This window comes from Cetorhinus maximus, chromosome 1, assembly GCF_964194155.1.
Source record: "Cetorhinus maximus chromosome 1, sCetMax3.hap1.1, whole genome shotgun sequence".
NCBI classification, from domain to species: domain Eukaryota; kingdom Metazoa; phylum Chordata; class Chondrichthyes; order Lamniformes; family Cetorhinidae; genus Cetorhinus; species Cetorhinus maximus.
Genome location: NC_135879.1, coordinates 200,882,648 through 200,895,606, shown reverse-complemented (window position 1 = coordinate 200,895,606; position 12,959 = coordinate 200,882,648). Strand labels below are relative to the sequence as shown.

Sequence of the window (12,959 nt, the reverse complement as noted above, 5' to 3'; positions counted from 1 at the left end):
CCCAGTATACTATGAAATCTCAGCCAATGTAAACTGCACACAAACAGGTTATTAAATGGCTGCTACAAATTATGTGAACTTTGGCCTTTGAGTATCACTTCTCAAGTGAATGCCTAACTGACATTCACAGCTATTCGGGAAATCCACACATCCTTTTGTTTAAAGTTGGGCCAACACAAAGGACAGCCCGGGCTGATGTAATTCAATGGCCTCCATTGAAACCAATCAAAAAGGGTCTTGATTGAATGGGACATTCAAGAACAAAGGGACTGTCTGTCTCAAACCCTTAGAAGTGTTAACTTACCACACAAGCTGTGGAATCAACATAAACGCCACTCCTTATTTGGAAAAGGACTTGAGCTTGTGGAAAGTCACATGATGAGGAGCCATGTTTTTGTCTGCATTTAAAGATCAGCTAAGAGCTGTTTGCAAACAGTTCCACCAAAGCCATCAATGCAACAGTTCTGTGGTCAGAAAGCAGCAAGGCACCAAGTAGCCAAGCTAATTAACAGCAATACCTTTAAAGTGGAAGATCCCAGCAGAGAGAAGGACTTCCCCAACCTGTTCCACCTTCAAGTTCACCTGAGAGCTAACCTCCTAGAAATTCAGCTACAAGAAACCTTCCCTTTACATGATCCTCACTTCAATTTCAAAGCATTAAAACCATCCAAGAAACTACAGGCCTGAATCATAGACCGGAGACCATAAGTCAGAGATTGAGACAATTAGAAGCTGTAGAAGTACATTACCTTCACTTCTATATAATCTTTGTTTGTGTGATTGTGTGTGTGAGAACAGAAGTGTCTGACATTGCATTTAATTTGTGGTGTGTGAGAATAAATAACCTTTTTTAGTTTTAAACTCACAAAAGCTTGCTGTTGAATTATTTAATTGGAACACACTGTCAAAGGGATAAGAAAGCACGCACCTCTTTCCATACAAAACATGCTGATCAGGAACAGTAAGAAAACATACACATTCTTCTCTGTGATAGTAGTCAAAAGAATACATTGGACTAAAGCAATAAAAATGCTATAAGTGTAAAAGAAATGGAATACAGCATATTGAGTCACCATACATCAGTCACCTTGATCTTGAGATACAGAGGACAAATTCAAACTCCTATCACGGCTTTAACTTAACAATTTAAGTATCAACTTTAATGCAGTAAATTTTCACAAGGTGATTTGTAGAAGCATAACCAGACAAAAAAAATGACACCGAGTCGATGAATGAGATGCTTGGATTGATAGTTAAAAGCTTAGTCAAAGAGGTAAGTTTTAGGGATAAAGGAGGAGAAAGAGGTTTTGTGTCAATGTAAAAAAAATGTTAGATAAGTTATAACTTATCTGTTGCCCACAGCCTCGCAGGTTAACAATAAAAGCTATAGAGGACATGGAATAACTCTTCATCTCTCAATTCAAGATATCGACAAGCAGTTGCACTTCTATTCTTTTTAATGTAAAAGGGAATTACTACAGCAAAACCTAATTGCATAAACAAGTAGAAAACTTTCAGGGCCACAAAGAATTAAAAAGAAACAAATATTAAAGGAGTGTTGTCTAAGGAAAGAAGCATTGATCAACATATTTGAGTTTGCAATTATACATGTGCAGGAAGATTAATGAGTTACTGTCATCAAAATTATGTTATGCAAAATTGAGATGCTGATGACATTTCAACATGATTTTCAGCGTCATTATTGCAATTTTATACTAAAATGGTTGGACAGGAGTCCTTTGTGAAGATCAGATGATTTCACTTTATGCTCCCAGAAAATGTTCATTTTAAAACCATTAATAGAATATAAGAGGGGTCAAGTTTCCTTACCCTGTTTGCAAATAGTGCCCCAAAAGCAGGTGCAACACACACAATATACAATCCTTTCACCCAGTCTGCCCTTGAACACCACTGCACCTGAGCTTGTGATCTGGCTTGTCCGTTAGCTGCAATTGATTGCGCCTGAAGAGGGCGCAGAAATACAATTCCATGCAAAGGACTGTCACAGGCCTTTGTACACAGGTTTCCCCTAATAGTTTGGAGCACATTGCCCCCACAAAAAGCTGGTACTGTTGAATTCTGAGCTGCAGTTCAGGTACCATCCTTCTTAAAGGACAGGCTGGTATTATCAAGATGGTTTTTTTTGTCTTTTTGAATATAAAGTGGATTTGCTGCTTCACAACTTGTTTCTGTCAGTCTTTTACCCTTAGTGCTGGAGGCCATGATCGGTACCGGGTCACTGCCCCCTCCCAGCCACAGCATCCCCCACCCCAACTCTTTGTGATATGGGGCTAGATTTTACAGGCCCCTGTATTCCCCATCCCTCTCCCTGACTAAAAGGTCAGTGGGGAGAACACGCACCAAAAAGCCGGCTGCCCCACAGCCATTTTATGCCGGAAGCAGCATTGATTGCCTAAGGGTGGCTGGCACTTCTAATCCCAGCATCGCCAGGTTTGAGTGGTGGCGACTGCTGGGACTAGAAGTCCCTGAACAAGATGATGTTATGAAGCTGGACTCCAAGGTAATTTCAGGTGGTCAGCGGGCCTGGCTGCAAGACCCCAGTTTGGAGCGGGGGGGGTGAGGAGGGACATGCTTGAGAGACCACGGTGGAAGGTTAAGGGGTGGGGGGGGGGGGGGGGGGGGGGTATGACCTAGGTGGAAGGGGGTGCCTCTGATGGGCACAGGAAAGCTCCAATGGCGGTCTCCCCACTCCTCTTTTCCGACACCAGTTTGTGCAATGAAAGCTGCCAGGCCACCCACCTGATGTGGGTCTCCCCCTGCCATGGGTAAAATTGCAGCAGAGGCAGTCAAGGCAAAACCAATCAAAGGCTCCTCTAACAGATGTTGAAACTTGGCCTGCTCCTGAGCAACTAGCAATGGCTTCCTGACCATGAAGCAGAAATCTGTTTCACCATCGCCTTCTCCCCAACCACCAACCCACACTACCATGCCTCGTTTCAACAACACCTTCCAGTGTTGCTCCAAGCCACCTGCAATAGAAAGTAAAGCCTCACAAGAAAACCAGTAACATCATTTTTCAGATCCATGCTTGTTTTGTCTCTTCCCCTGCTTAAACCACACTGCCACCTTATTACCAGTTCTCTTCAGGGCAGACAGTGGGCGTACCCAAGTTGCTGCTTGTGATGCTGACGTCATTCCGGTCATGGGATAGCAACATGAAGATATCGACAGGGATTATCTCATTTCACTAAAGAAGACCACAGCGATGACATTCACAATTTTTAATGGCTGTAATTTGACAATCACTAATACTTCTGCCGCTGTAAATATTTGATGCTCTTTTCTTCAGGAGATGCAGACAAATTGCTCTTTGTTTTATGGGGCTTCCACCATGTGGGGCCCTTTAAAGGCAAAAATATATCTTTAATACCCAGGCCTCAGCATATACCCAAATGTCACCCTCTCTTCATGGCTGCTGTCAACAGTATGCCCGCAAGCATCATGTGCATGCCAGCATGCCCTATCTCCTCCATTTTAATTAGGTCTAAAAAGGAAGTTCGGGCACTGATACCTGGATCCTGGACAACTCTGATCACCCCAAAAATTTTGAGGACCAGGAAAATTGCAATAGTGTATCAGTTTGTTTAAAATATTTCATGCCGTTAGTATGGACATCAAAAAGTCAATGTTTAAAAGTTATCCCTTGGCTGATTCGCTTTCTCACCACAACCCTCAATTTCCTCTTGCTTTCCAGAAGCAAAAGTAATTATTTCTTCAAACCATTCATACCGTTTGCTTCAATGGACTTCCCCAGTCACTTATTCCACAACTCTACATTATGCATGCGTGAAAAGATTCTGTATGACTGATTTTCAGATTCCCAACTTGATCATTTTTAACTTTAACATCCTTTGGCATTTGAACCTTCAACTTGGGAAACAATTTGCTTCTAACAATTTTATCAAAAGCTTCCAGAATCTTGAACACTTCAATGAGATTATTTCAAATTGTATAATTTTCCAAAAATAAGCCAAAGATTCTTGAATGTTCCTCCTTCCTTAAATTCTCGATGCCCGTATAATATCCATTGCGGCAAAGCAGATTTCCAGACTCAACACTGAATTTAAAGATTTCGGACAGAACCTCTGCCCCCATTTTGTTTCTGGTACTTTGAATGTTTCAGCCTTACTTTTGTTTTTCTCTTGCTTGTGCTTTCAGGTAGCCGTTGTTCATCATTCTGCCATTCACACCTGCTCTGGGCACAGCCCTTGTTTCCTTGGGCGGGATTTTCCGGTCCCGCCCACCCAAAATCAACGGATCTTTTGCTGGCCCGTCAAATTTTCTGTCCCGCCCATGACGATTCCAGTGGCGGGAGGGACCAGAAAATTCCGCCCTTTATTTCTTTCCTTGCCTCTTTGGCTCTGCACGACTAACTCTTTTGCCGTTTGGTCTCTCCTGTTACAGACCTTCCCTTTCGCTCTTTTCACATCTTCTCCCATTTCGCCCGCTTTAAAATCTATCATGTTTCTAACTTTTCCTAGTCCTGGTGAAAGGTCAGTGGCCTGATACGCTAACTCTGTTTTTCATTCCACAGATGCAGCAGGTCTGTTGCGTATTTCCAGCGTTTTCTGTCTTTATTTCAGATTTCCAGCATCACAGTATTTTTGCAAGATCTGGGCATTTTGCTATACTGCCCTCTCTGCTGCCCTCTGTTGGGGAGGCTTGAATAAAGTTAGTTCAATAATTGAACCCTGCAAGGATTGTTGTGTATTATCCTAAGTTACCATGACTTAGCTACTAGGTGTATTAACCTAGTAGCTAAGATGGAATAAATTAGGAATGGGCTGTGGAGTGTCAGAAAGCATTTGAAGCAGTGATGAAAGCACTGACTAGAATGCTGTTTTGACCCACTATTATTCCAAGGAACAACTGGTTTAATGTGCGATGCCTCGCCACATGGCTTAGGCGTGGTCTTATCTCACATAATGGAGGGTGATGCGGGCAAGCCTGTAGCATATGTTTTCTGTATTTTAAAGAAGTCAAAGCAAAATTACTCACAAGTTGAGAAAGAGGCAGCAGCAAAGACGAAGAATTGGAATGGCCAAAGGGACATTTGAAAAAATGACAAAAGGTTATGATCAACTCAAAATTAGCCATGAAAACAAAGCGGAAAATCCTGGATTGCTATATCACTCCAATTTTGACATATAGAAGTGAGTGTTGGCTGACCAGTGAAGCAATGCAGAGAAGAATTGAGGCTGCAGAGTTGTGGTGTTTGAGGTGAATAATGAAGATATCTCGAACACACTACCAATTTAGAGATGCTAGTAAAACCTGAGGCCGAAAAACCCTGCTGACCGAGATCAGGAATAGACAGTTGGAATTTCTTGGGCGCACAATAAGAAATCATGATTTAGAAAGTCAAATGCTTATGGGAAAGATCGATGGCAAACGAGATCGAGGTGGACAAATAATGAGCTTTTTAAAGAACCTCACAAACTAGATGAATGTACCACCAACATGCCTCTACAGCTAGATTAACATGGAGGTCTATGGTCGCCAGAGCCCTCTCAGGGTATGGTGCCTGAAGAGAGAGAGAAGTTCCACAAATAGTTGTAAGGTAGGAAGTTCACTTTGTTAACTGACCACCAAATGCTTAACGATCATATCTGGTTCAAAGAAGGGAGTACCATCCCTTGTGGCAACACTGTTGCAGAGATGGGTGTTGATTTTGATGGCAAGTCAGAACAATATTAAACATTGAAAATCAACAGATCATGGAAATGGGAAGTTGAGTTGAGATTTCCCATGAAGACTGATTCATTTCTAGCCACTGAGTTAATTGTGAATTACTTTACATACACAAATGACTTGCCCGTGTCAGCCAGAGAAATTAGTGAAGAAACTCCCATGGGATGTGCTCAGTACTGAAGCAGTCCATATCCAAATGCAGCAAAACCTGGACAATATGCAAGCTTGGGCTGGCAAGTGGCAAGTAACATTTGCACTACACAAGTGCCAGACAACGATCATCTCCAACAAGATTGAATCTAACCACCGTCCTTTGACATTCAATGGCATTACCATCGCAGAATCCCCCACTATCAACATCCTGGGGGGTTATCATTGACCAGAAACTGAACTGGACTAGCCATATAAATACTGTGGCTACAAGAGCAGGTCAGAGGCTAGGAATAGTGCAACGAGTAACTCACCTCCTGACTCCCCAAAGCCTGTCCACCATCTACAAGGGACAAGTCAGGAGAGTGATGGAATACTCCCCACTTGCCTGGATGAGTGCAGCTCCCACAACACTCAAGAAGCTTGACGCCATCCAGGACAAAGCAGCCAGCTTGATTGGCATCCCATCTACAATCATTCACTCCCTCCATCACCGACACACAGTAGCAGCAGTGTGTACCATCTACAAGATGCACTGCAGGAATAAAATAACCTATGCTAACCCACACGCAGGAGAAGAACATCAGGATGATGAAGTCTGGCGATTTAGCAATATGCCTCATGGCTTATAAAGAGCAGAGAAGGAAAAGGAGAAAAGAGCAGCAAAGGGAGGAGCAGCACCCTCAAAATGAAGGTGTGGCAGGGCCTGCTGCGCATATAGCTGAAGGTCCACAGCGAGCCATCACTTGTAGGTATCCCGCTGGACCCAGGGCCTAAAGGCGACGCCAGTCATTCCTGTAGATGACCGGGAACCATTGTCACTGAAGACCGTGTATGTCTAGGGAACTGGTCGGTCACATATGCCACCGGCTGCAGAATTTGGCGTCGCAGGGATATGGAGGGCATCCACTTCCAGCGGCCGTGAAAGTGACCATAGCGCTTAATCTTTACGCCAGTGGCTCCTTTCAGAGTGCCACAGGTGACCAGTGTGGGATCTAGCAAGCTTCCACGCACAAGTGTATCCAGAGGTCATTGATGCCATCTTCGCAAAGGCAGTCCATGGCAACAAGCAGTTGCCATGTTTCCATGGCAACAAGCAGTCAACTACGTCAGTTGCAAGGGCTTCCACTCACTGAATATTCAGCTGGTGTGCAACCACCACAAGCACATCCTACAGGTCTGCACATGATTCCCTGGGAGCGTTACACAAATCCTACATCCTTAGCAGGTCTCAGATCCCTGACATCTCCCAGGGTCCACAGAGGCTTCAGGGTTGGCTCCTCTGGGACATGGGCTATCCACAGAGGACATGGCTGATGATGCCCATGTGGTGGCTTCAGGCTGCAGTAGAGCGAAGATGTAACAGGCTTATGTCACGACCCAGACTTTGGTGGACCAAACGATAGGCATCTTGAAAATGAGGTTCTGGTGCCTCGACAGGTCTGGTGGAGCACTGAAATACAGTCCCCAGAGGGTGTTGCACATCATCGTAGCTTGCTGTGCGCCACACAACTTGGCACTGCAACAGAGGTAGGACCTGGTTGAAGAGGAGATAGAGGAGCTACACGTATTCTCCAACATCGAAGGGAAAGGCAATGATGAGGTCCTTGAAAGCAAGAATGCTGGAGATGAGGTCATCGCACTAGCCAGATGAGGCAGGCGCGCTCAGGAGGCCCTCATAGCCACAAGATTCGTGAAGGACGATGACAAGAAGCAGTGAGGGGAATCCTGGCATCATCACCTTGCATCTGTGAACATTTGACTCCTGTGTGGCTGATGGCTGCACACATACCCTCAGTGCTCAGGCACATGTCATGGTGACACTGCGGAGGTCCAAATAGTTGCTGGATTCCAGGAAGATGATGACAACATGCAGTGAGGACACACCATAGATCTTCACATAGCCTCTGTGAATGTCTGACTCCTGTCTGGCTGAGGACAGCTCGCTTGCGTTCTGTGATCAGGGGATGAGATTCCGGCGAGCAGGCTTACAATGAGATGCGAATGTATTAAAATGACATTCCCAATGTGCAGTGGCAGGAGACACAGCCCGCTATTGACGGGCGGAGCGGGTGGTCGCAAACTGGCTTCACAACGGCATAAAACCGTTTCTGGCCTTCTCGTCGTATTGTGTGTCCCCCACTCCACCATGACGCCCCACATCAACTGGGCCGGAAAATTCTGGCCTATGTTTTCAGGAAGCAACATATAAATATCAAGCTAAAAGCAATTTAAATACATTCCACTTTATAAAAAGAGAAAGATTTGCAACGAGGAGTCAGTTATATATGAGTAAACCAGCCAGATCTTAAATGTGGCCATAAAATGTATATCAAATTGAGAATGAAGGCCATGGAACTTTATGCTGCACATTCCAGTCTAACTCAGGTCACGAATGAAAATGACATGATTCTACATTAAATCAAATGCACAGACACAATAATCAGCACGCTCTCTCAGACTGGGAAATAGGTTTCTATTACCAAATGAATGATGGTTTTTGTAAAACATAGCAAGGGCACCTGCTGAAATAGCATGATGCAATTGGAAGTAACCTGTCTAAATAGGGTTAGTAAGTGTTATGTCTTCTGTTTCTCACAAGTTCAAAATAATCACACTTTTAGTCTCAAAATGCTGGAGCTTCATTGATTGTATTTCTTACAGCTCTGGGCACCTGAATGCAGTGCAACTGTAAATGTGGCACCTCCGATGTATATATGTATAACAATTAATTCCTAGCTCTTTACGAATAATAACAATATTACCTCCTTCTTTCTTTAAAAAAAGCCCCTACGTCAATCTAACTGTTCCAATAATTAACCTTTCGATATTATATCTAACTAAAGAAGATTAACAATCAACTTTTATAATTAAACCGAATGCTTAAAAACTCTGCTCTAGCTTGTTTTCTTTTCACAAAATATTATTCATGGTATAACTTAGGTGGGAGGGTATTGTGCCTCTATCTTGTAGATTTGACATTGGCCGCTCTCAGTGGTGAGTTGGCACGCTGCTTGGACAAAGTTGTACGTTTTACTCCTGGCATTGTAGGAGTCGTGCTCGATGTTACTAATGTTGTGTCACTTGCTGGTGACATTGTTAATGGTTCACCATTTGTTGGTGATGCTGTTGATGTTGTCACGCTGGTTAATAATGTTGCTGCTGTTGTTGATGAAGTTTTCTGCTTTTCCAGCTCAAATGTATGTCAAATATAGACTCTGTTCCTTCTCACTTGTTTACAGTTTCAGTCTCAATGATGTATGACCTTGGAATCACAGAATCGCAAAGGAGGCAATTCGGCCCATTGTGTCTGCACTGTCTCTCCAAATAAGCATTATGACTCAGTGCCATTCTCCTGCCTTTACCCCATAACCATGCACATTGTTTCTATTCAATTAATCATCTAATGCCCTCTTGAATGCCTTAATTCAACCTGCCTCCACCACACTTCCAGGCAGTGCATTCCAGATGAGAACCACTCGCTGTGTGAAAAATTTTTTCTCACATCGCATTTGCTATTTTTGCATTCACTTTAAATCTGTGTCCCCTTGTTCTCAATGCTTTTACAAGCAGGAACAGTTTCTCCCTATCTACTTTGTCCAGCCCCTCATGATTTTGAATACCTTTATCAAACCTCCTTTTCGCCTTCTCCTCTCCAAGGAGAACAGTCCCAACTTCTCCAAAACAAAAACAGAATTACCTGGAAAAACTCAGCAGGTCTGGCAGCATCGGTGGAGAAGAAATCAGTTAACGTTTCGAGTCTTCATGACCCTTCGGCAGAACTGTGTATAGTTAGGAGAAAGGTGAAATATAAGCTGGTCTAAGGTGGGGGGGTGGGGGGAGAGAGAGAAGTTGAGGGTGTGGTGATTGTGGAGATAAGCAAGCAGTGATAGGAGCAGATAATCAAAAGATGTCACAGACAAAAGGATCAAAGAGGTGTTGAAGGTGGAGAGATTTTGTTTTTATCCCAACTTCTCCAATCTATCTTCATAGCTGATGATTCACATCCCTGGAACCGTTTTTATAAACCTCTGCTGCACTCTCTCCAATGCATTCACATCCTTCTTAAAGTGTGATGCCCAGAACTGAACACAATACTCCAGCTGAGGTCTAGCTAATGTCCTATACAAGTTCAGCATAACCTCCCTGCTCTTGTACTGTATGCCCCTCTTAATAAAGCCCAGGATACTATATGCTTTATTAGCTCCTCTCTCCACCTGACCTGCCATCTTTAATGACTTAAGCACATATATGCCCAGGTCTCTCCGCGCCTGCACACCCTTTAGAGTTGTAATCCTTATTTTATATTGTCTCTCCATGTGCTTCCTACCAAAATGAATCACTTCACACTTCTCTGCATTGAACTTCACCTGCCACTTATCTACCTACTTGGCTATGTCCTTTTGAAGTTGAAGAACAGAATTTGTACTGCTGAGTTGATTGTTGTAGCTCTCAAACTTTTCACCTTTCGCATAAAAGGGAACATTGAGCAGTAGCCTACAACTGTGAGATAATGTTCTTGATTGTGTTTGAATAAATTGGCTCCCACAGTACACCATGGTGGGCGGCACAGTGGTTGGTGCTGCTGCCTCACAGCTCCAGGGAACCAGGTTTGATCCTGTCCTCTGGTGTCTTTCTGCCTGGGGATTCACATTCTCCCTGTGTCTGCATAGGTTTCCTCTGGGTGCTCTGGTTTCCTCCCACTGTCCAAAGATGTGCTGGTTAAGTGGATTGGTATGGTAAATTGTCCCCCAGTGTGTGTGTGTGTGTGTGTGTATGCATGTACGAGTCATACAGGTTTGAAGCATTAACTCTGGTTCTCTCTCGACAGAAACTGACAGGCCTGCTGAGTTTTTCCAGTATTTCCTGTTTTATTTCCGATTTCCAGTATCCTCAGTATTTTGCTTTTATCTTCTAGTGAGATATCATCTCTGATAGATCAATATTGCTATATTGCTGGTTGTGTTTGCTGTATCTTATCAGGCCATCCCTAGATCACTTGTTGAGAAAGCATCTATAATTTTTCATTTTTGCTGGTCTCATCCCTAATTTGACTCAATTTCTGTGCTGTTACATTCACTGTGTGATAGATCTTTATACCTACATCTTTTACCTCATGTTTCTCCTGCAGTGACAACTCAGCCTCAGGAGTAACCTCTGTAGTCCTGCTGGTGTCCTGCATGTATTTTTCTTGCAGATCTGCTCCAATGGGCAATGACCACTCTCCACTATGAACTGTCTCACAGAGAGCTATGTATGGAACTTCTCATGTCCATACACGACTGCTAAAATTTTGAAATTGTCCCCTGCACACCAAGATCATGATCATTAATATATATCGGAAAAGCAAGGGTCCCAATACCGACCGCTGGGGAACTCCACCTCAAGCCTTCCTCCAGTCTGAAAATTATCCATTAACCATTACTTGCTGTTTCCACATTGCTACTGTTCCTTTTATTCCATGAGTGTAGGTTCACCAACAACTTTTGCTGGGTTCCTGGTTTCCATGATTGGATCCTATACATACACAATTTGCCCTTTCAACAACTCAGGCAGGGGTTTAACATGCTTTTTGAAGTGTTGACCTCCTTTTACCTGTGCATCAGTGAGCTTCTGCCTTACATCCTCCTGGTCATTTGGAGGGAGTATCTTGATTGACAAGAGTTAAAAGAGCTGAAAGCTCTTTTCTATATTGGCACATCTGGTCTCAGCTGATGTTAGAGCTTTGGATGTGAATGCTATCAGTCTTCCCTCCTGTGTCAGGGCTTCTCTCAGTCCTTCTGTAAAACATCTAGCTGCAGAGTGACGGGTTTCTCTCTGTTGTTGTTTAACAGACTTGCCTCTTTGCAAAGTTATTCTTTGAGTTTGCTGAAAGAGATAGCTGTGACTGTTTCAGAATTTGGCTTGACTCCATCAGGAGTGTACACTATTCCAAAGAACAAGCATTCTGTCGCCTTCATAATGCATTTGTCTGCGTTTAGCTTGATCCCAGATTTCCTGGTTCTCTGCAAGGCTTCATGTAGATGGTCACCATGATCTTTTCCCATCTACATCATAGATCTGCATATTATGAGCTATGTTGACTGCTCCTTTTCAATACTTATATATAGACACTAGAAATAAAAGAACTGGAGGAACTTGTGACTATTGGAAACTATCATGTGATGGATAGCCCAGGAGTTTGAAGTGAAGCTTATATACAGATTCACAGTAGGTTCAGAAAGGACAAAATAGACAGAAAGAGTAGTAGAAGAACCGTATATGTTACAATCATCTTGGAGTTAAATTAGACTGATCCAGTGGGAGGGGTAAGCCAGAGGGAAAAAAAACCTAATCCACTTAGAAATCTAAACTAACAGTAGGCTGGAGATTATCTCAGAACTTCTTTTTATTTGTTAAAGGCATCTGGACAGTGCTGGCAAGGCTCACATTTATTGCCCATCCCTAACTGCCCTTGAGAAGGTGGAGGTGAGCTTCCTTCTTGAACATTGTGGTGTAGGCACACCCAAGTGCTGTTAGGAAGGGAATTCCAGGTTTTGGACCCAGTCACAATGAAGCTACGGAGATATATTTCCATGTCAGACGGTGTAAGACTTGGAGGGAAACTTGCGGATAACGGTGTTCCCATGTGACACTTCTAATTGGTAGTGGTCAAGAGTTTGGAAGGTGTTGTTGAAGAAGCCAAGCCAAGTTGCTGCAGTGCATCTCCTCAATGGTACACACTCTGCCATTGTACACTGGTGGTGGAGGGAGTGAACGTTTAAGGAGGTGGATGGGATGCCAATCAAGCGGGCTGTTTCGTCTTAAGACTGTGTCAAGCTCCTTGAGCATTGTTAAAGCAGCACTTATCCAATCAAGTAGGGAGTATTCCATCACATTCCTAACTTGTACATACTAGATGGAAGTCGGGAGGTAAGTTGTCTCTGTAGAATTCTCAGTCTTTAATCTTCTTTTGCAGCCATTGTTTTAATATGGCTAGTATAGTTAAGTTTCAGGTCAATGGTAACCCTCCATGATGTTCATGATGGGAGATCCAGTGATGGTAATGCCGTTGAACATCAAGGGGAGATAGTTAGATTCTCTCTTGTTGGAGATAA

General features: G+C 43.4%; 1 protein-coding gene across 1 annotated transcript in view; it reads right to left on the bottom strand.

Moving 5' to 3' along the window:
* LOC144686486 (A disintegrin and metalloproteinase with thrombospondin motifs 12-like) overlaps window positions 1–12,959 on the bottom strand; it is a 665,462-nt gene that overhangs the window by 328,046 nt on the left and 324,457 nt on the right. The window lies entirely within an intron of this gene.